The sequence below is a fragment of the Anomaloglossus baeobatrachus genome, chromosome 1 (genome assembly GCF_048569485.1).
Source record: "Anomaloglossus baeobatrachus isolate aAnoBae1 chromosome 1, aAnoBae1.hap1, whole genome shotgun sequence".
Taxonomy (NCBI): domain Eukaryota; kingdom Metazoa; phylum Chordata; class Amphibia; order Anura; family Aromobatidae; genus Anomaloglossus; species Anomaloglossus baeobatrachus.
The window spans coordinates 920,431,867-920,455,072 of NC_134353.1; the positions used below are offsets into that span (position 1 = coordinate 920,431,867).

Genomic DNA, 23,206 nt, shown 5'->3' on the forward strand with positions numbered 1-23,206 from the left:
ATAGCTTGGTCCAGTGAAGCAGGATTTGCAGAGAGGCACAGAAGAGACTTGGACATCGGAGTCTGTGGCCACCAGGGCCTAAAATATTCCTTGGTAGCCGAATCCGGAGGGCAGGAGAGCTGCAAGCCCCCTGGCCCATAAGCAATCTGAAGGTACAGCTGCATCCCAAGGGCCCCGTGTGGACTCCAGCAGAGAAGCACCCGAGAGGGCCTGCGCAGCCTACCATACAGAAAAAGGGACGAACTACCGGTCCCAGCAGCAAGAGGGCCATTGCTAAATTCAGAGTGCAGGGTCCTGTAGAAGAAAAGAAAGAGCGGGGAGTAGGCCTCACACTCAACTGGCCAAAGAGATCACCCCCAGGTACTTCCAGGCCGGCCGGATCATCTTTACCACCTGTGACGGTCTCCCAGGACAAAACTGTTACCAAGTAAAAGAGGAGAAGAGACTACTGTTTGTGCCTGTTTCTTTCACTGCCCTGTCGGCCATGCACCGTATTATTCACACAACATCACCAGAGACTTCCATCACACCATAGACTCTTACGAGCACCAACTGTTGCCCCGGGGCACCGCTCCACCTGTGGGGAGCAGGACCACCCAAGCTGCCATACCACCAGCCCCGGAGGCCTCATACAGCAGTGGCGGCTTAATAGTCGCAAACCACAGGTGGCGTCACGACAACCATAAACTTTATTCACCCCCAAGTCACCAGCCATATTAATTGACAACCACCAGGGTCACGGAGTCGGGTCCCGCCACCACTGACGACCCCCGGACTAGTCCGGCCCGGCACCGGGTGTCCCATAGCCCTGGGGAGGGCGAGTCACTACCCCTCCTGAAGTCATGTCCCCCTTCACTTAGATCCTGAAAATGAGCATGCTAAGGGTCTCGAAAAATGGCAACAAAAGTGCACTTCTTTTTTTTTTGGTTTTACACACTTCTGACTTTTTTTTTCCCACCATTTAGAGAAAAGTAAAACTATACATGTTCAGTATCAACGAACTCTTACTGATCTGGAGAGTCATATTCCCCGGTCAGTTTTACCAAATAGTGAAGATGGTAAATAAAATTTTAAAAATACAATCAGGCAATTTCACTTTTTTTGCAGTTTCACCAGACTTGGAATTGTTTTCCAGTACATTATGAGGCAAAGTGAATGGTGTTGTTCAAAAGTACAAAAAAGGGGGGATAATCAGCTCACCTTTCCCACCGAAGGTCCACTGCACGGACATCTGTATTGCCAACAGTAAGGATTCAAAGAGTAGAAAATCCAGCAACCGACCTTTTTAAAATTATATATAAATCTTTATTCCAAAAATATTCCATTGAAATAAAACCAAAAATGGTAGCATAGAAAATCCAGAGCAAAATATTTGGATGGGGGGAGAAAAGAAACAAACACGTTTCGAATGCTATTCCTATCCTTATCCATTGATCATTGAAGCAATGAATAAGGAATAGCATCCGAAACACGTTTGTTTCTGTTTGTTTCAATATTTTTGGAATAAAGATTTATATATATATATTTTTAAGAAGGTCGGTTGCTGGATTTTCTACTCTTTGTTCAAAAGTACAACTTGTTCCGCAAAAAATAAGCCTTCAAATGGCTATATGGTGGAAAAAGAAAAAACAAAATCGCCAGGGGTGAAGTGGTTAATTCTGGGACTGTTTGGATATCATAGGTGGTGTGATTAGTCTCCGAAGAATTTGTTCAACAGTTCTTTTCTCAATATGGGACCAAGACCAGGACTCCAATATGGCTATTCCACTCAAGTGCCCAAATAACATTTCTGCTCTGTGGATCAGTCTAAATAGATCTGGATATGTCTATTTGGAAAAATAACAATATATCTATCCGGCCAAATATCTGGATATAGTCTGAACATGGTCTGCATCTTTCTCTGAAATCTGTTACTTCATGGCCATCCCCTATATTTCACAATACAATCAGTTTAGTGTCAGCATCCTTCCCCTCTGCCCAAAACACAGATCAACAAGACAAAACAATCACTGATCTCGGGGAGACCAGCCAGAGAAAACACTGCCGGCATCCAGCAAAGGCGCTCAAACAGTGAAATCCTAGGTACTTTGCCCCCTGAGAAGTATGCAAATCAAGAAAGGTCCGTGGAGCCTCTGTTAGGAGTCTCGACACAGAACTAGCCAGAAGGACCTAGACAAGGAGTGGCTCTTTTTAGAAGACCACCATAACCACCATATTAAGTGGCAAACATATCTTTAAACTTGTCAAAGAGTTGGATATTGACTAAAAGGGCCACTTAATATGGTGGTTATGGTGGTCTCCTAAAAAGAGCCACTCCTTGGCTAGGTCCTTCCCGGAGGGATATCTGGCTAGTTCTGTGTCGAGACTCTTAACAGAGGCTCCATGGATCTTTTTTGATTGCAAAACACAGATCAGCAATGGGGTACCCTCTTTATAATGACGGTAGAACACAGTCATGGGGCACGGGATCTGAGCCCCATATAATTAAAAGGCAGAAAAACGTTCTGTGACTGCTCTGAGCTGGTTGAGATCACAGCACGGCAGAAATGCAGGTAGTTACCAACAACCTACCGATAAGGGCTTATTCCCATACAGGGAAAAAAGTCCTTGACAACGCTAACTATATAACCTAAATGCAGAACATACATACATCACTGTACATATAGGACACATTTCTAAATTCTGGCATTGTCATGTGCATTACCTGCAAAAGCAGACATTAACATAGTGCAAACATGAAGAGGTAGCTGACTGCTCTGCTACAGCTGAAAGGCATATACTTAATGATATTGGGGCATTACACAGTGGGGTCTAAGGTGAAATTGTTGTGAGCAGACTAGTGACCGCAGTTAATAACTGTATAACAGTGGCACTTCCAACCGTCCTGGATCCAGTAGGACATTCTCACCTTGCGGGAGCCGTCTTGGGAGCTTAGGGCTATTGTCGATGTCTCTTCTGCCATGCAATGAACCTGCACGATGTCTCGTCTTCTGCCCTGCAGTGAGGCTTGTGATGTCTCCTCACTTGCTGTGCAGAGAAACCTGCCCATCCTATGAATCAGTAGTTCTTCCTCTTTTGACTATTAAGGAGGAGTTGGCTTCTCTATTCTCTGTCGTTAATCTAATTAACTCATTGTTCTATTTTCTAGAAGTCTGGTCTACCCGGAATTGGAACACCTAACCTGCATCATTAAAGGCAGCAGCAATAGCTAAGGCCTCCGACACACATCTGTGCCCCCGGTACGTGTTTGGTACGTTTTTGCACGTACTGGCGGCACGGAGACAGGTACACCAATGTTAACCTATGGTAACAGGCGCACACACGTAAAACCACATGGAACCTGTGTCCGTGTCATTTGTACGTGTGTGCGTTTTTCCACACGCACAACATGTCCGTTTTTCTCTGGCATCACGCAGGCATGGACCCGCTAAAGTCAATGGGACCGTGTCTGCACATATGTGACACGTAGCATGTCAGTGTGCTACCCGTACCGTCCGTGTGCGTTTTTTTATTTAATTCTGGAAGCGATGTCGGTCAATCTCTCTCTGTCGGTCGGTCGGTATCTTTCTCTGTCAGATGGTCGCTCTGTCTGTCTGTGTCTCTGTCTGTCTGTCCCTATCTCTGTCTGTCGGTCGGTCTCTCCCCCTCTCGCATACTCACCGTTCCCCGATCACCAGCGCGGCGCTGTACAGCTGTTGAAAACCTCCAGTGGGTATTAATATTTTGAAAATGCCGGCCGCTCATTATTCAATCCCGTATTTACTGCTTTCCACGCCCACCGGCGCCTATGATTGGTTGTAGTCAGATATGCCCCCATGCTAAATGACAGATGTCTCACTGCAACCAATCACAGACACCGGCGGGTGGGTCTATATCAAGCAGTAAAATAAATAAATAAATAAACAAAAACGACGTGCGGTCCCCCCAATTTTGATACCAGACAGGGTAAAGCCACATGGCTGGATGCTGGTATTCTCAGGATGGGGAGCGCCTCATTATGGGGAACCCCCCAGCCTAAAAATATCAGCCAGCAGCTGCCCGGAATTGCCGCATCCATTAGATGCGACAGTTCCGGGACTCTACCCAGCTCATCCCGAATTGCCCTGGTGCGTTGGCAATCGAGGTAATAAGGGGTTAATCATGACTGGCGTCTCCCCGAGATACCTTCCATGATTAACCTGTAAGTTAAAGAAAATAAACACACACATACAAAAATCCTTTATTTGGAAAAATACAAAAAAAAAAACCACCCTCTTTCACCACTTTATTAAGCCACAAATACCCCTCCACGTCCGGCATAATCCACGGAGGTCTCACGACGCTCTCAGCTCTGCTATATGAATGTGACAGGCGTGGACACATACCATGACCGCTCTCTGTCAGGTCCACGCAGCAACTGAGGTGAGCCGTGCGATCAGCGATGACGTCACTCAGGTTACTCGCGGCCACCGATGGATCCTCCAACTGTGACAGCAAGTCGCCCAAGTGACAGAAGTGAGCTGAGCAATCTGCAAAAAAGTCACAGGTGAGTTGCGGTCTCAGGTGGAGGACTCCAGCTAGCCGCGGGTAGCCTGAGTGACAGCAGCGATAATCACGCCGCTAACTTCAGTCACTCAGGGGATTATCGGTCACCAGTGAGTCCTTCACGGGTGACCACTAATGAGGACGCCACACACAGACAGAGCCGTGGTATGACAATGAAGTCGGGTGAAGTTCATCTGAGTTCATTCTCATCGCACGTCGCTGTCTGCTGTCAGCGGGTATGTAGCAACGACATTTTGCAACACACACTGATCATTTCAAACGGACACCACACGGACATTACACATATGTATCTCACGCATACACAGACATTTCACACGCACACACGGTGAGCATACGCCATCACACGGATGTCACACGTACCGGAGAAACGCCCATAAAAAACGGAACACGGCCCCGAAAAACGGAACATGAGACACGAACGTTTTTTTTTTGCAGAAGTGTGGCAGAGGCCTTAGAGCTACAGGCTACAATACCAAGTATAGGGGAGTTTTTGGTACTTCAATGTGCAGTATATGGTTGTTCTCCTTCTATTCTTGGAGTTAAATAAAAGTCTTAGATTTTTTTTTCTTCCTATAAAATTGCTATAAAATAATGAAAGACAATTGCAATAAATATATTTTTACTCCACTTTTTAAAAAAACAACCATCAATAATCAACAAATAAACATATTTGGTATCCCTGTAATCATAACAACCTGTACACCACTGTGAACAGCAATTATTTAGGCTAAGTTCACACATCCTGTGTTTTGCATCAGTCACAATCCGTCGCCTTGGGGAATTACGGTATCCTTCAAAATATTTTGCAGGAATCCTGTATTTCCCCATAGACTTCTATTAGCGACGGATTGCGACTGATGACCCTGCGTTGCATCCGCTGCGTCGCGGTCCGTCGTTTTTGACTGACCGCCGAGCGGGGAGCAACGCAGAATGTAACGTTTTTCGGGCCGTCAAAATTAACGCGCCGCGCAGGAATCCGTCGCCATCCGTCAAGCTTGTAATGCATGTCTATGGTGCTGGATTCCGTCGTAATCCGTCTTACAACGGAATCCAGCGCAGGATTCCGTCATGCTCTACTGAGCATGCCCAGCATGCTTGGCACACCCACTGGGCTGTCCCAAACACAGACGGATCATGACTGATCCGTCAAAAAACGGACGCACAGCGGATGTAACGGACGCAACTGATCCGTTTTTTCACAGGATTCCTGTGAAAGGAATCCTGTGAAAAACACATCAGTTGCATCAGTTGACATCTTGAAAATGACTGATCCGTTGCTGACGGACCTGACGGATTGAAAACACAGGATGTGTGAACTTAGCCTTACAGTGATTGGGAAATGATGTAAAAAAAGGTATGATTGATTTTTCTTTTCACCATTAAACCCATATCAAAGTTAATTCCGCATTTCTTGCTGCATATGAACATTATGGATGTGTTTGGCAAAATAGCAATTAAAAAATAACTACAACTCGTCTCCCTAAAAAGCAAGACTTCATATTGTGACGCACCCGGACTATTTGGGTCGTCCCAGGGTTCTTCACGCTCTGTCTCTACAGTGCAGGATTCAACCCCCCGTGGGTATGGGTCTCCATCCTGCAGTACTGCCTCCACCAGCATTCACAAATCCTAGATACACCTTGCACCACACCTGTCAGGCACACCAGTGGGCTGCTAAGCTGGAATAGGGCAGCCCACCTAGGGGTCAGGCAGGGAGGTGGGAGGTGTCAAGTCAGTGAAGTGGTAGCCCTCGAGCTATGAGGAGCTCTGAGGAAGCTGGGAGTTGGAGCTCCCAGGGGAGAAGCAGAATAGGTCGCAGACAGTGGTCTGGACCTAGAGGAGTTGGACCCCTGGTCGCAGGGGATTGAGGCTAGGTGCCTGGGACCTGTCTTGGAGGATGGTCAGCAGCCTGGGCCTAATCAACGGTCTGGTGCCGAAGGCACGACGGGGTACACGGACCCTAGGTCGGGGAGAAGCTTCAGGCGACCCGGCAATTACCTGCAGAGAACAGGATCTCTATGGACTGTTCTCACGAAACTCAGAGATCGGGGGCACTAGCGCAACAAGGGGGATAGGGCTTTCCAAACAAGCGGCCTACTGAAATCCCAAGCTTGAGCTCCTGAGAGCAGGCTCCTTCACTTAGCCATAGTGGGGAGCGGGGCCCGGAAAGCTCCAAGCTGATGGGCCACAAAGCTGTGCCAGGAGGCAGGTCACGGACCACCAGGCAGTGCTGCAGTGGACAGGACCCGGACGAGCTCCCCTCAAGAGACAGCAGCAGTCAGAGACTTGGTTTACCCTGTTGTCAGCGTCTGCTTTATTACTGAGTGAGTACCTAATTAACCCCTGCAACCAGCGAGCCTGCACTCCCCCTGCATCCCATAGCACCATCCAGAAACCCGGGGCTTTCCCCTAGCCGTGGAGGGTAACGTCATCTTGCTGCCCCACTCCATCACCCTGGGTGCTCCCAATGGCAGCGGTGGTACTCCCAATTACCGTACACCACGGGTGGCTTCACGAACTATACCTATCCCCTGTAAATAATCCCCTTAATCATTTGAGTGTGGCCCCTAGCCCCCGGGTCCGGAGACCCTCGAGCCACGAGTAATCACCCCCGGAGCTGAGCGGTTCGACCGCTGCACGGGCGGCACAATATAGTCAAGCATATGTAAAAAATGAGTAAGTTCTGACTGCTACAACTATGAAGTAATGAACAAAAAATAAATCCATCGGTCCTAGTCATCCTGGATATAGCAGGACAGTCCTGGATTTGGGTCTCAGCCTTGCTATCCTGGGTGGTCTGATGAATTTCCCTCAATACCATCATGACCCCTCTGATATCTCCAGCATAGTTACATAGGTTAAAAAAAGCCCTCGGTCCATCCAGTTCCCCCTTCCTCCACCAATTCTACATTTTGTCATTAAGACATTTATAACCGACAATGTTGTATGTACTGAGGAAATCATCCAGACGTTTTTTAAAAGCTGTTATAGTATCTCCCATTACTACCTCTTGTGGTCGGCATTCCAGTCTGACTGCTCTAACTGTAAAGAACCCTTTCCTATTTAGCTGCGAAATCGCTTTTCTTCCACTCGTAGTGAATGTCCCCTGGTCCTTAGTATTGTAATTGGATGGAATATGTCATGTGCCAGTTCTTTATCTTTTCCACACATGTATTTATGCATATAAATGAGATCTCCTCTGAGACCCGCCTTTGAACTGACTCTAACTTCTGAATGTCCTTTTTAAAATGTGGAGCCCAAAACTGGATCCCATATTCCAGATGTGGCCTTACAAGTGATTTATAGAGGGGCAACAATACGTTGAGATCACGGGATCTAATCTCTCGTTTTATACACCTTAAAATCTTGGTTGCTTTTGCAGCTGCTGCCTGACATTGAGTGCTGCTGCTCAGCTTATTTGTAACCAGAATACTAAAGTCCTTCTCCTGTTCTGTAGTCCCGAGTTTACTTCCATTTAATGTATACGCAGCTATAGGATTACTCCGTCCTAGGTGCATTACTTTACGTTTATCAACATTAAATCTCATTTGAAAAGTGATAAAATAGAAGAAAAAAAAACAGAAGTTGTGCACTGCACTGCTTACCACTCTGTGGAAAATGCTGCAATAAAGTCCTTTGGCTCAATTCCATGTAGAGCCCGTCTTGTGGGTGCTTGAAGTACAGATCAGCTGCTGTATCCTCACATTGGACTTGGCTGAAAAAAACAGCTGACGGCAAGTGGAAGTCCTGAACTACCATGGTGCTATATGCCAAGAAGCCAGAGCAAGTACTAATATCATAAAAATGAGAAGTTTTGGCAGCACTCTGCGGTGTCAAGAAATCTATATTATTTTTCTTTTTTGCAGACAGGTGATACAGACATGAGGCAGCAGGGGGAGCGGAGCACAAGGACGACGGTACCGTTTCGCACCTCTAGAGGTGCTTTCACGGGTCCATAATCATCTTATCCAGATCTTTTTGTAATATTGTACTATCAAGGTCAGTCTTTAATATTCTACATAGTTTGGTCTCATCAGCAAAGACTGACACTTTACTATCAATGGTCATTAATAAATAGATTAAATAGAATTGGTCCTAGCACAGATCCCTGCGGCACCCCACTGCTGACTATAGCCCATTTAGAGAATGTAACATTTATGACTACTCTTTGTTTCCTGTCTTTTAGCCAATTCCTTACCCATTTGCATATAGTTTCCCCTAGTCCTTGCTTCTGGAGCTTTAGTATAAGGCTATTATGTGGTACAGTACCAAATGCCTTTCCAAAGTCCAAATAAACCACATCAGCTGCATTACCAATATCCAGATTTGCATTTACCCCCTCATAGAAATTCAGCAAGTTGGTTAGACACGACTTATCTTACATGAATCCATGGGTAGAAAGAGATGGTAAATGGGTGAGGCTAGTTGACTAGGTTATGGGTGTAGAAGTAAATTTGCGGCACACAACACATAATTTGTCCTTTCACTTCAGTAAAGTCAAGAATTATGGCACTGCCATGTAATCATGTTTGAAAAACTGTTAGTTACATATATGTAAATTAAAGAATTCATGCACCTTTAATTAACTGTATTGAGTGCATATCATTATATGACTGGTCCACTGTTGTTTTATATACCTTCCCATGATTACGTGATACAGACTCAGAATAAGGGCATCACACGTACGTTGGAAATGCATCAGTCAATTATTACCATCATGTAAATTATAGTATATCCACAAGGATTTTATGGGTTTTTGTTACTCAATAAAGAGGATATAGAGATTTATTTCTTTTGGAAGTATGGTCATAAGAATTTCATACATTTATAAAATTGTCTTTCTGAACATCAGTTTCTGGGCCAATTTCTGCCTGAAGGAAACCCGTGTTTGCCTAATCAATGCTTGGCGTTTATCACAAATTGTCTGTTTTTGTTTGTCCACTTGGTTTTTGATTATTTGCTACATGCTTTCAATGGGATTTAAACCTAGAGAGTTACCTGGCTATGGACCCCAAAAATAAATGTTTTCCTCACTGGACCACTTAGTTATGACAATATCTTTGTGGCACGGTCTCCATCATGCTGGAAAAGACATTGATTGTCACTAAATTTATCCTCGATGTTTTGGAGGAGGTTTGATCCAATTATTATTCATGGCAGTATCATTGGGCAAAATTGTGAGTGAGCCCCCTCCATGGATGAAAAGTCCCCACACATGAATGGTCTCAGGAGGCTTTACTGTTGGCTAATTCCTTATCTTAGCTTCATCTGCTTCCCTCTAGTGGTTTCTGTTTGAATTGCATTATCCCATTTGTATTGCATTATTTTTTCTAAACTGACTTAGGGGTACTTTGCACACTACGACATCGCAGGTGCGATGTCGGTGGGGTCATGTCGAAAGTGACGCACTTCCTGCGTCGCTCTCGACATCGTAGTGTGTAAATCCTAGATGATACGATTAACGAGCGCAAAAGCGTCGTAATCGTATCATCGGTGTAGCATCGGCGAATTCTATAATTACGCTGACTCGACGGTCCGATGTTGTTCCTCGTTCCTGCGGTAGCACACCGCTGTGTGTGAAGCCGCAGGAGCGAGGAACATCTCCTAATGTGGCGCCCTGGACAAGCCAGGGGCCACAGAGAACAACACCCACACACCCCACACTCCCGGTCAGGCACACCAAAGTCAGACAAAAACCCTTGTTGCCTTCCTCCAGGGGCTGATGTCCAAACCAGGGGGTGGGCCAGGCGGTTTGCCCCGCCCACCGAGGAGTTCACAGTCCTGGAGGCGGGAAAAGCAGACAGTTCAGTTCAGTGAGGGAGGTGAAGGTGAGAGGAAGGAAAGTGGCAGTTAAGCAGACTGAAGTTGGTCCGGGTGTGTGGCCCGGACGAATCAGCAAGGTTGGCAGACGGTGGTGACTGTCTGCAGGAGTGGCCTATCGGAGTTTACCGTAAGGACCGTGGACGGGCGGTGGCCCGGCGGTACCGGATAGGTACACAAAGAGAAGTCAGCACCATCTGGCAGGGGCTTGCGGACCCCGGCAAGGCTAGGAGTCGCCGTGAATTTGCCAAATCCATTAGTGAAGGGAACCTCCTGGGTTTCCCAGCAGCCAAGTCCCGACAGAAGGCAACCGTCCAACCAAGAGAGGGAAACACAGTCACCGCCAAGACTAAAGTTCCTAGGGCCAGAGCCTGCGGGCAAAAGGGGCTCCTTCAGCTCCCATCCAAGCTGGGAAGCGGGTTACCGGTGGGAACTCATTGGGACCGTTTACAGTACACAGGTGCAGGGAAAGGCAGTCACCATCAACCTGCCGGGAGAAACAACACCGCAGCCGTCTGTGGGACCCGTCCATCCAGCCGTGTGTTTTACCGAGAACTGTATCCTCATCATTGGCTGAGTGAGTACCACCGTGCCGTGCGGCACAGCGCTGCCCCCGCGACCCTGCACCTCACCAGGCCCCGTAACCCGCCTGCCATCCATCCCTACCCCATCACCGGGCCCCGGGACAACCAACCCCCCTACCCACGGAGGGGAGAACTAACATCAAAGCTGCTCCCTGTCACCGCTCCCGGGATCCTGTCCAGAGCAACGGTGGTGTCACCAACTTCACCACAACCATGGGTGGCGTCACGGACAATAACCAAATCCCCACCATCAATTCCTCTTTTCACTCATGGGCGAGGAACGCCGCTCCAGCCACCACCGAGCAGCAGCAGTAGCAGCTGGACCCGAGCAGTGGGAGAGCGTAGCGTCCCCTCCTCCGCCCGCTACACTACCTGCGTCCACCGGCTATGCGGAAGGACAGAGGTGGGCGGGATGTTTACGTCCCGCTCATCTCCGCCTCTCCGCTTCTATTGGCCACCTGCCGTGTGACGTCGCTATGACGCTGCACGACCCGCCCCCTTAATAAGGAGGTGGGTCGCAGGCCAGATCGACGTCGCAAGGCAGGTGAGTCCATGTGAAGCTGCCGTAGCGATAACGTTCGCTACGGCTGCTATCACAAGATATCACTGCTGCGACGGGGGCGGGGACTATCGTGCTCGGCATCGCAAGCATCGGCTTGCGGTGTCGTTGTGTGCAAAGTGCCCTTAAGGCTTCTTTCACACGTCCGTGAAAATCAAGCACGTGTTGAAGGTGCGTATTGTCCTCCGTATGCCGTGTTTATGGCACATGTGTGTTCTCCGTGTGTTATCTGTTGTGGGCGGGGGCCAGACCATAACTAAAGCGGGCTTTACACGCTGCGATATCGATACCGGTATTGCTAGCGTGGGTACCCGCCCCCATCTGTTGTGCGACACGGGCAAATCGCTGCCCAAGCCGCACAACATCGCCCAGACCCGTCACACGTACTTATGGCGCGGGTGGGGAGGACGCCGCCGCTGCGCTCGCTAACGCTCGGGTCCGGCACTGCTGCGGCTGCTGCTCGGTGGCTCGAGCGGTGGGCCGGATCCGGGGACTCGAGCGGCGCTCCTCGCCCGTGAGTGAAAAGGGTGGTTGGTTTTGGGGGATTTAGTCCGTGACGCCACCCACGGGTTGTGGTGAAGATGGGCGCCACCGCTGCTGGTGACGGGGATCCCGGGAGCGATGGTAGGGAGCAGCTGGGATGTTGTTTTCCCCCTCCGTGGGTAGGGGTCGGTGGTCCCGGGGCCTGGTGGTGTGACGGGGAGGCAAGGTTGGTGAGGTGCAGGGTTGCAGGGACAGCGCGGCGCGGTGCCAGATGGCACGGATGTACTCACTCAGTAAGAGATGCACAAAGTCCTCGGTAAACCAAATGGCTGGATGGACAGGTGATGGCGGCTGTCTTTCCCTGCACCTTTGTGTACTGTTTGACTATGATGGGTCCCCAACGGTAGTCCGCTCCCCGGTGTATGGATACCGGAGGAGCCCGTTTGCCCGCAGGCACTGGGCCTTGGGTCTCTAGCCTTAGGAGGTAGCTGTATACCCTCACGGTGCGGACGGTTGCCTTCTAACGGGTCTTTGGTTGTTAGGAAACCCCTGGGGTTCCTGTCACACTCGGATTTGACTGTTGACGGCGACTCCAAGCCTAGTCGGGGTCCGATGGCCCTGCCTGTGTGTGCTGGCTTCACTTCGCTCCCCGGTCGGTACCGGCGGGCCACCGCCCGACCCCGGTCCTACGGTTCCGCGTTGATCCACCACTCCTGCAGACGGCCACCACTGTCTGCCAACCTTGTTGTCAGTGCCTGGGCCACAAACCCAGAAACTCTCCACTTCACTCCTCTCACTTCAACCTCCTGGACTATCTGTCTGTTTTTCCCGCCTCCAGGCCTGTGAACTCCTTGGTGGGCTCCGCCCCAGCTGGTGTGGACATCAGACCCTGGAGGGAGGCAACAAGGGTTTTGTGTTTGGCTAATGTTGCTGTCTAGTGGGGGTGGGGGTGTGTGTGTGTTACCTGTGACGACCTGGCTAGTCCAGGGCGCCACACTTACCTGCCCGGCGACGTCGCTGTGACCGGCGAACCGCCTCCTTGCTAAGGGGGCGGTTCGTTCAGCGTCACAGCAATGTCACTGCAGCGTCACTGAACCGCCGCCCTATAGAAGCGGAGGGGCGGAGATGAGCGGGACGAACATCCCGACCACCTCCTTCCTTCCACATTGTGGCCAGGAGGCAGGTAAGGAGAGCTTCCTCGTTCCTGCGGTGTCACACGGAGCGATGTGTGCTGCCGCAGGAATGAGGAACAACTTCGTTACTGCTGCAGTAACGATATTTGAGAATGGACCCCCATGTCGCCGATGAGCGATTTTGTACGTTTTTGTGATGATGCAAAATCGCTCATAGGTGTCACACGCAACGGCATCGCTAATGCGGCCGGATGTGCGTCACCAATTCCATGACCCCCAACGACTTTGTGGAGCCCTGGACAAGCCAGGGGCCACAGGGCACAACACCCACACACCCCACACTCCCAGCAGGCACACCAAAGCCAGTACACAAAACCCTTGTTGCCTTCCTCCAGGGGCTGATGATCACACCAGGGGGTGGGTCAGGCGCTTGGCCCCGCCCACCGAGGAGTTCACAGTCCTGGAGGCGGGAAAACCAGGCAGATGAGTTTGAGATAGAGTTTGGAGAGGAGTGAGGACAGTTGAGAAGTGAAAGTGAGAGAGGAGAAAAGTGACAGCTAAGCAGCCTGAAGTTGGTCCGGGTGTGTGGCCCGGACACATCAGCAAGGTTGGCAGACGGTGGTGACCGTCTGCAGGAGTGGCCGATTGGAGTCTACCGTGAGGACCGTGGACGGGCGGTGGCCCGGCGGTACCGGACCGGTACACAAAGAGAAGCCAGCCCCATCTGGCAGGGGCTTTTCGGACCCCGGCAAGGCTAGGAGTCGCCGTGAATTTGCCGAATCCATTAGTGAAGGGGACCTCCTGGGTTTCCAAACAGTCAAGTCCCGACAGAAGGCAACAGTCCAACCGAGTGAGAGAGACACCGCCACCGCCAAGGCAACCATTTCTCAGGGCCAGCGCCTGCGGGCAAAAGTGGCTCCTCCGGCCCATATCCAAGCCGGGGAGCGGGTTACCGGTGGGAACCCATTGGAACCGTACAGACATCTTAGGTGCAGGGAAAGGCAGTTGCCACCAACCTGCCGGGAGCAACAACACCGCAGCCATCTGTGGGACCCGTCCATCCAGCCGTGTGTTTTACCGAGAACTGTGTCTTCATCATTGGGCTGAGTACCACCGTGCCGTGCGGCACAGCGCTGACCCCGCGACCCTGCACCTCCCCAGGCCCCATAACCTGCCTGCCATCCATCCCTACCCCATCACCGGGCCTCGGGACAACCAACCCCCTACCCACGGAGGGGAGAACTAACAACCAAGCTGCTCCCAGTCACCGCTCCCGGGATCCCCGTCTAGAGCAGCGGTGTTGTCACCAACTTCACCACAACCATGGGTGGCGTCACGGACAATATCCATAATCAAAACCCCCACAACCAATCACCCCCTTTTCACTCACGGGCGAGGAGCGCCGCTCGAGTCCCCGGGATCCGGCCCACCGCTCGAGCCACCACCGAGCAGCAGCCGCAGCAGCAGCGGCAGCCGGACCCGAGCAGTAGGAGAGCGCCGCGTCCCCTCCTCCGCCCGCGACATCTTCGCATTAGCGATGTCGTAGCGTGTAAAGCCCCCTTTAGGGGCTGCTCGGGGATGCTCGGATCCGGGGCTTTACTGTGGCTCGAGTGGGGACCGGACCCAGGCTCGAGCAGTGGTCCGCCACCCACAAGTGAAAAGAGGTTATTTACAAGGGAAATTGTCTGTGACGCCACCCGTGGGTTGCGGTGACTAGATGGTGGCACCGCCGCTGCCTCTGGGGACCGTGCCCGGACTGATGGAGCGGGGCAGCAAGGTAGGATCCCCTGCACGAGTAGGGGAGTTGTAGTCCCGGGGCACAGTTGGGAGTTGTGGTGGTGGCAGGGATTGCAGGGAATAGTACACTGACAGCTCGGTTGTCCTGGTGCTGGATGAGGCTGTATTGATGTGGAGGGTCAGTAAACAATGATGTGGGTAGTTCAATAAACACAGAGTCTTTTGTAAACCAAATTGCTGGTAACGTTTGCCCTCGGCTGCTGTGAGGACGGGTCCCTCACCTAGGGGTGTAATACGGGTGCTCTTATCCAGACTGTGTCTGCTCTGTGCACAGGTCCACTTCGGGTCCCCACAAGTGGCTGGCCTATTCTTGAGGCCCTTACTGCCCCTCTTCCCAAGCTCCACACAGGAGCTCCTTCCAGACTCTACGCTTCCTGCAGACTGAACTCCCTATATAGTTTCCTCCCAGACACTTCAGATCTCTCAGCTCCGCCCACTAGTGTTGTGTGTCACTGTGGTAGAAACTCCCCAAGGGAGAGTAAAATCTGCACCAGAAAGATGGATGCAAACCTCTGACACCCTGGTTTTGCCAGGGCAGCAAATTATCCGTGATAACACCCGGAGAACAGGAACTTTCTGCTCACCTGTCCCTGGCATCACTGTCCATGGTGCTGATCTACGGTCTCTGGCCCTGCTGACTCCCCGCTGCTGCTGCTGCTTCCCGCCCACAGTGGAGTGAATATGGAATGAGCATAATGAGCGGGGTTCGGAAGCAAGTGACAGCAGCGGCAGAGATAGCAGTGCTGGAGAAGGTGAGTATAGAAATTCTTTTTATATCACAGGCACGTGTGTTTTCTCCGGTGCGTGTCACACGGATCACATCCGTGCGGTCCGTGTGCGGTGTGACACCCGTGATGTCAGAGAAAAACGGACATGTCTACATGTGGGCACATGTATGCTCCACATGGACACACGGTCCAAGGCAAAACACACACGTGAGCGCAGACCCATTGATTTTAATAGGTTTACGCATTCCCGTGTCTCCGGCACGTACCTACTGTGCTTGATTTTTTCCGCAGCAAACATTGACCTGCGGTGCATCTTTCCAGACTGCAGCATGTCAATTATTTGCTGCGGATTCACATGTGTAGCACCCCACGGGGCAGGCAGTCAGCCTACTCGTCGCCGGGCCATTTCGGGTCGGGTCAGGCGTTTTCTGGTTCCGTTGCCCCGAGGTGTACAGTTAAATGGTGGGGAAAGCAGGGTATTGGGAAAAGTTTGTCCTGACGCCACCTGTGGTATGCGGCCAGGGAGTAGCTGCTGTGTTCCTCTCTGGGGCAGGTGTTAAGGCAGCCGGGATGGTGTCACTTCCCACAAGCGGAGCGAGCCCCGGGTGGATGATGAGGGTAGTAATGGCCGTTGGCGCCTAAGTGCTGGGCGGCGGCGCCGGTAAGGACGAGCCAACACAGTCTCTGCGGGTTCATGGTGTAGTTTACTCACAACTTCAGCTACCAGTCCGGTCACCCTGGTCACTGCCGCGATGGGCTCAGGTCGATCATGAATCTGCTGGAGGTCAGTACCGGTCCTGTAGTCCGTGGCCCTTCCCCACTACGCTTTGTAGTGTGGGTCCCTGTGGTTTGAAGTACTTAGAGTCCCTTCTGTACTAGGTAAAGTACTGTTCCCTATGCCAGTAGCGGGGATCCCATTGAGTCTGACCGTGATCTAGGCCCCGGGAGTCCTATATGCCACCTGGCTCTGGAAACCTGGGTGGTCGAAGAAGCATGGGAACTCTCCGTCCAGCGGATTCTGGTGATGCAACGTGGAATTACACCACCCTAGGGTGTTGCACCCTGAACAGCGCCGGTCACGGGGGAACTGACACGGTTTCCTCCTCAGTGGCCGTTAAACTCCTATGTCCCACAGGAGCTACCGGGAAAGACGTCTGCTCACTGTCACTCCTGCTGGAGAACTGTTAAAACTTTAGTAAACTGTGTGTGTGACTCCTAACTCCCCCTGGTGGCTGCTCCTCCCCCTACCCAGGTCTTAAGCTAGTGGATTGGGGCCCCTGTTGTGAGGCATCCTGAAAATGCCACACTGTTGTAAACCACTTTCATACCCGACCTTAGCCCAGTCCACAGTGGGGAAAGGGGCAACCCATGTGTGCATGTGGTTGTGGATGATAAAACCAGTACCGACCTCCTTTTGGATCCATGATCAGCACTACATCCTAAGTGGCAACCTGAGCCTCAGGGGTGCCACACATGCATCTTCCGTAGGGAGAACATAAGCGAGAGACTGCAGCGCATGGAACCCTGATCGTGGGTACAAGCAGCTGTGCCAGATATATCCCAGTGAACATAAATTAAGGGCAAGACCCTCCAGGATTGATGTAATAAATCATACATTGACCAGCCAAAAGATATCCCTTAGTACTCAAACCCCAACTTTTCTCTACCTGACCATCATCCGTTTTCAGAAAACAACATGCATCTAAGATACCTGATATCCACGAGTAGGGCCATCTGTACTACTAAACATCGTTATCTAACCCAGTAGAAACAATTTTTGCATAGAGCATATGTACCGCCCCACGGCCTCGGCTGCGACCGCCGAGGCGCTCGGGTCCGGGCTCGTGTGTTGGTGGCTCGAGCGCCTCCGGACCCGGGGGTCACGTCGCTCTGTAAGGGTGTAGTGGCGGTGCACGCAGGGGGGTGGTGGGGTAGTTGTGTTGTGAAGTTCGTGACGCCACCCACGGGTTGTGGTGATGGTGGACACCACCGCTGCGGTGAAGGTACGGGGACTCCCGGGAGCGGTGTAGGGGCGCAGCTAGGTGTTGACCCCTCCGTGGGTAGGGGATGTTGGTCCCGGGGCCCGGTTGGTGAGGGGCCAGAGTGCAGGGCGCAAGGTAGCAGTGCAGCGCGGTGTGGTGCCCGAGGGCACTGGTGTACTCACTGTGATACAAGACACTGGAGGCGCAGGGACAAGTTCCCACTGGCTTACAACAAGTTGTAAAACTAGTTCAGACAGTTCCTCCATATTTACCTGCTACACTGTTGTTGCTGCTGCTCCACTGGTTTCCAAGTTCTGAGTATTTTCTAGTCTCACCTGGTGAGGAGGAATCAGAAGGCCTCAGGCCATGATGGACACATGGACACGTGGGAAAAGCTGGAAAACAGGCTATGCTAAAGAGTAGACAAATAAGCTAAGCAAGACACACTGCAAGTAACACAACTAGGAAGTCAGGAGAGGATAATGGCAGGTCTGAAGAAACACACAGATGTAGGTAGCAAAGTGCACAGCAGGTAGTAACAGCCTCTAATAACAGTATTTGATGCTTACAGCAAATGATGGGTTAAGAAAAGCAGTAATGCAGTGAGAACAGTCTCTAATTATAGCTGAACGCCCCCATCTTGTAGTAATGTGCCCATTCTGTAGTAATGTGCCCATCCTATAGTAATGTGCCCATCCTTGTCCCCTGTAGTAATATGTAATGTGCCCATCTTTGTCCCCTTTCACTAATGTGTCATGCTCGTACTCTTCTTGTAGTAATGTCCCCATCCTGTAAAGTGTGCACTATTGTGCCATACACACACACAGAACACCCTCCGTTCCCTTGGTGTCCTCTTTCCTGACTTCCCTGCTTCTTGCAGCCAGCAGGCCTGTGGGCCCCTTGATGATTGCGGCTGGTGCCGGGCGATGAGCAGAGTCAAATTCTGTGCACAGCTATAATACTGGCTGCTGCCAGACAATCAGAAGCCAGCAACTGATGGCCTGCTGGTCTTTGATTGGCCGGTGGTTGTCATTGGGATAGCTGTGCACAGAGCTTGTCTCTGCACAGCAACTGCAAGTCATTCATCTGAAATAAAGAGCTGACCGCTTCGGCCGTAATCATCAAGGGGGCCACGGGCCTGCAGGGTGCAAGAACCAGCCTCAGGGGCCGTGTGTTTGAGACCCCTGCTCTATATACTACACCACACAGGACCCAGTCTCTATATACTACACCACACAGGACACATCCTCTATATACTACACCACACGGGACACATTCTCTATATACCACACAGCAAAGGACACATCCTCTATATACTACACCACACAGGACACATCCTCTATATACTACACTACACAGGACACATCCTCTATATGTACCGCCCCGCGCTCGGCTGCAGCCGAGGCGCTCGGATCCGGACTCGTTGGTGGGTGGCTCGAGCGCCTCCAGACCCGGGGTCACTTCGCTCTGAAAGGGGGTGCTGGCGCTTTTGGTGGGGGTTTAGGTAGGTGCACGGCCGGAGCCGTGCTTGAGTTTGTGACGCCACCCATGGGTCGTGGTGAAGTTGGACACCACTGCTGCGATTACTGGGCACCCGGAGGAGATGGTAGTGCAGCAAGATGTTAACCCCTCCGTGGGTAGGGATGATGGCCCCAGGACCCGTTGGGGATAGCTGGGCGGTGCAGGGCGGTGCGCGGCCGGATGGCACTGTTGTACTCACGGTTATTGACACACACAAGTTTCTGGTAAACCAAGTTGATGGTGGTCGGTACCCGCAGCCAGCTGTGTCCGGTCCCCCACCCGGTCAGTGGTCTCTGCCTTTCTCCTGCACCGTGTAGTGTAGCTGTGGACTGCCTGCGCTTCAGCGACGGGAGTCCGCTCCCCGGCTTTGTGAATGTCAGGAGATCCCTTTTGCCCGCAGACACTGGCCCGTGGGATCTCTCTGCTTGTGCGGTGGCTTTCTATCCCCCTTGGTGGGCTGTTGTCTTCAGTCGGGACTTGGGTGAGAAAGGACCTATAGTCCAGACCGCAATCAGTTAATCAACTCAGTCCAGTGGATTCTGGACCTTGTTTCAGGGTCTGAGTACCCCCTGTGTGCTCCACTTTCCGAGTCGGTTCCCCGGGTCGGTACCGGCGGGCCACCACCCTGTCCCGGTCCACACGGTTCCCCCAAGCCGTCTTCCCGGTTCCCGCAGGCAAAGGCCACCGCTTGCCTCCTAGCAAAAGCACCAGGGCTTCGACCGCAGCACCTGTCAGACTGTCACAGGCCTGTACCACAGGCCTGACCTCCTCCACTCACTACTAACTGACAACTCCACACTGACTGTGTTTTTCCTGCCTCAGGCACTCTGAACTCCTTGGTGGGCGTGGCCAACTCCCTGGCTCCACCTCCTGGTGTGTCCATCAAGCACTGAGGGAGGTGACTAGGTTTTAATGGTTGGCTGATGACACCTTATTGGGGGACAGGTGTAGTGCGGGGGTCTATCTGTGACTACCTGGCTAGTCCAGGGCGTCACATATATACTACACCACACAGGACACATCCTCTATATACTACACCACACATAAGTCATCCACTATATGTGACGCCCTGGCCAGGCCAGGTAGTCACAAATAGGCCCCTGCACTACACCGTTCCCTCACAGGTGACATCAGCCAACCTTTACAACCCTAGTCACCCCCTCGGGGCTGGATAGACACACCAGGGGGCGGAACCAGGTGGTTGGAAGATGCCCACCAAGGAGTCTGGACAGCCCGGGGCGGGAAAACAGTTAGTGAGTGTAGTGTTAGAGTTCAAGTTGGAGAGGAGTGTGGGCTGGAGCTGTGCCCAGCTCTAGCATAGGCGAATACCCCCAAATTGAACGGCGCCAGGTTAGGAGCCCTGGTGCCATTGGCTAGGAGGCAGACGGCGGTCTCCATCTGCAGGAGCCGGGAAGACGGCTCGGTGGAACCGAGGTGGACTGGGACAGGGTAGTGGCCCGCCAGTACCGACCCGGGGAACCAACTCGGAAACCAGAGCACACGGGGGGGTACTTGGACCCTGAAGCCGGGACCAGAAGCGTCTGGAACCGGTTAATTTACCGATTGAGGCCAGGACTAGAGGTCCTGTCCCACCCGAAGTCCCTATTAGAAGATAACAGCCCACTGAGGGGGATAAAATGCCACCGCCACGGCTCAGAGATCCCACGGGCCAGCGTCTGCGGGCAAGGGCTCCTTAGGCCACATCCAGCCAGGAGCGGACTCCTGAAGTTGCAAGCGCAGGCAGTCCACCATTTTACAAAGGTGCAGGAGAAAGACGGAGACCACCAGCCGGGTGGGGGAACAAGAACGCAGCCGGCTGCGGGTACCGACTACCATCACCTTGGTTTACCAGAGACTCGTGTGTTTCCTTCAATAGTGAGTATACCAGCACCCTGCGGTCGCCCATCTCCCTGCACCAAAAACCCAACGGGTCCCGGGGCCACCATCTCTGCCCACGGAGGGGTTAACAACTTGCTGCACAACATCTTCCCCGGGTGCCCCCGTAACTGCAGCGGTGGTGTCCAACCTTACCACACATCGTGGGTGGCGTCACTAACTTAATACGGCTCAGCTCGTACATATACGTCCTACATCCACCACTATAACCCCCTTTTTGATCGAAGTGACTGCGAGACCCCCGGGTCCGGAGACCCTCGAGCCACCCACAGAAGGTCCGGATCCGAGCAGCTCGGTTGCTGAGAGCGGGGCGGCACATATATATACTACACAGGACACATCTTCTATATGCGTCACCAACAGGACACATCTTCTATATGCTGCACCACACAGGACAGATACTCTACTATACCACAGAAGACACTTCCTCTATATACTACATTGAACAGCACCACACACAGCCTCTATATACTAAACCACACAGGACACATCCTCTATATACTACACCACACAGAAGTCATCCACTATATACTACACCAACAGGACACATCCTCTATATTGCTACACTACACAGGACACATCTTCTATATACTTCACCACACAGGACAGATCCTCTATATACTACACCTAACAGGACACATCCTCTATATACTGCACCACACAGAAGTCATCCACTATATACTACACTACACAGGGCACATCTTCTTTATGCTACACCAACAGGACACATCCTCTATATGCTACACTACACAGGACACATCTTCTATATACTTCACCACACAGGACAGATCCTCTATATACTACACCTAACAGGACACATCCTCTATATACTGCACCACACAGAAGTCATCCACTATATACTACACTACACAGGGCACATCTTCTTTATGCTACACCAACAGGACACATCCTCTATATGCTACACTACACAGGACACATCTTCTTTATGCTACACCAACAGGACACATCCTCTATATGCTACACTACACAGGACACATCTTCTATATACTTCACCACACAGGACAGATCCTCTATAGACTACACCTGACGGGACACATCCTCTATATACTGCACCACACAGGACACATCCTCTGTATACTACACCGCACAGGACAGATCCTGTATATCTGGCGCCCTGGACAAGCCAGGTCGTCACAGAACTACACCAACACACCCCACACCCCGCTTAGGCACACCGAAGCCAAACACAAAATCCTTGTTGCCTCCCTCCAGGGGCTGATGTCCACACCAGGGGGTGGGCCAGGCGGTTGGTCCCGCCCACCGAGGAGTTCACAGTCCTGGAGGCGGGAAAAGGAGTCAGATCAGTTAGGGAAGTGGAGAGTGAAGTGGTAGAGGAGCAGACTGACAGCGTCCGGGTGTGTGGCCCGGACGGAACAGCAAGGTTGGCAGACGGTGGTGACCGTCTGCAGGAGAGGCCGATTGGAGTGAGCCGTAAAAACCGTGGACGGGCAAGGGCCCGGCGGTACCGGACCGGTGAACAAAGAGAAGCTAGCACCATCCAGCAGGGCTTACGGACCCCGACCAGGCTAGGAGTCGCCGTTAAATTTGTCAAATCCGTTAGCGAAGGGAACCTTCGGGGTTCCCAGCAGTCAAGACCCGATTGAAGGCGACAGCTCAAACCGTAAAGGGAAACACAGTCACCACCAAGGCTACAGTTCCCAGGGCCAGAGCCTGCGGGCAAAAGGGGCTCCTTCAGCACCCATCCAAGCTGGGGAGCGGGTTACCGGTGGGAACCCATTGGGACCGAACACACTACACAGGTGCAGGGAAAGGCAGTCACCATCAACCTGCCGGGAAGAGAAACACCGCAGCCGTCTGTGGGACCCGTCCATCCAGCCGTTTGTTTTACCGGAGACTTTGCATTCATCATTGGCTGAGTGAGTACCACCGTGCCGTGCGGCACAGCGCTGCCCCCGCGACCCTGCACCTCACCAGGCTAACCCCCTACCCACGGAGGGGATAACCAACATCCAAGCTGCTCCCTGTCATCGCTCCCGGGATCCCCGTCCAGAGCAGCGGTGGTGTCACCAATCTCACCACAACCGTGGGTGGCGTCACGGACAATATCCCTAAACCAAACTACCCCCTTTCACTCACGGGCGAGGAGCGCCGCTCGAGTCCCCAGGATCCGGCCCAC

At 52.0% G+C, this 23,206-nt stretch overlaps 1 protein-coding gene across 2 annotated transcripts in view; it reads right to left on the bottom strand.

The window, feature by feature from the left end:
* The window catches only part of LOC142256234 (acyl-coenzyme A amino acid N-acyltransferase 1-like), a 104,182-nt gene that overhangs the window by 52,681 nt on the left and 28,295 nt on the right, over positions 1-23,206 (bottom strand). Inside the window, exon 1 of one of the 2 annotated variants that reach the window (XM_075327814.1) lies at positions 2,909-2,997. The exons of the other annotated variant lie outside the window; for it this stretch is intronic. The gene's annotated coding sequence lies outside the window, so the exon portion shown is untranslated. Of the gene's footprint in view, positions 1-2,908; positions 2,998-23,206 lie in introns of those variants that run through there. 2 annotated transcript variants of the gene reach the window in all.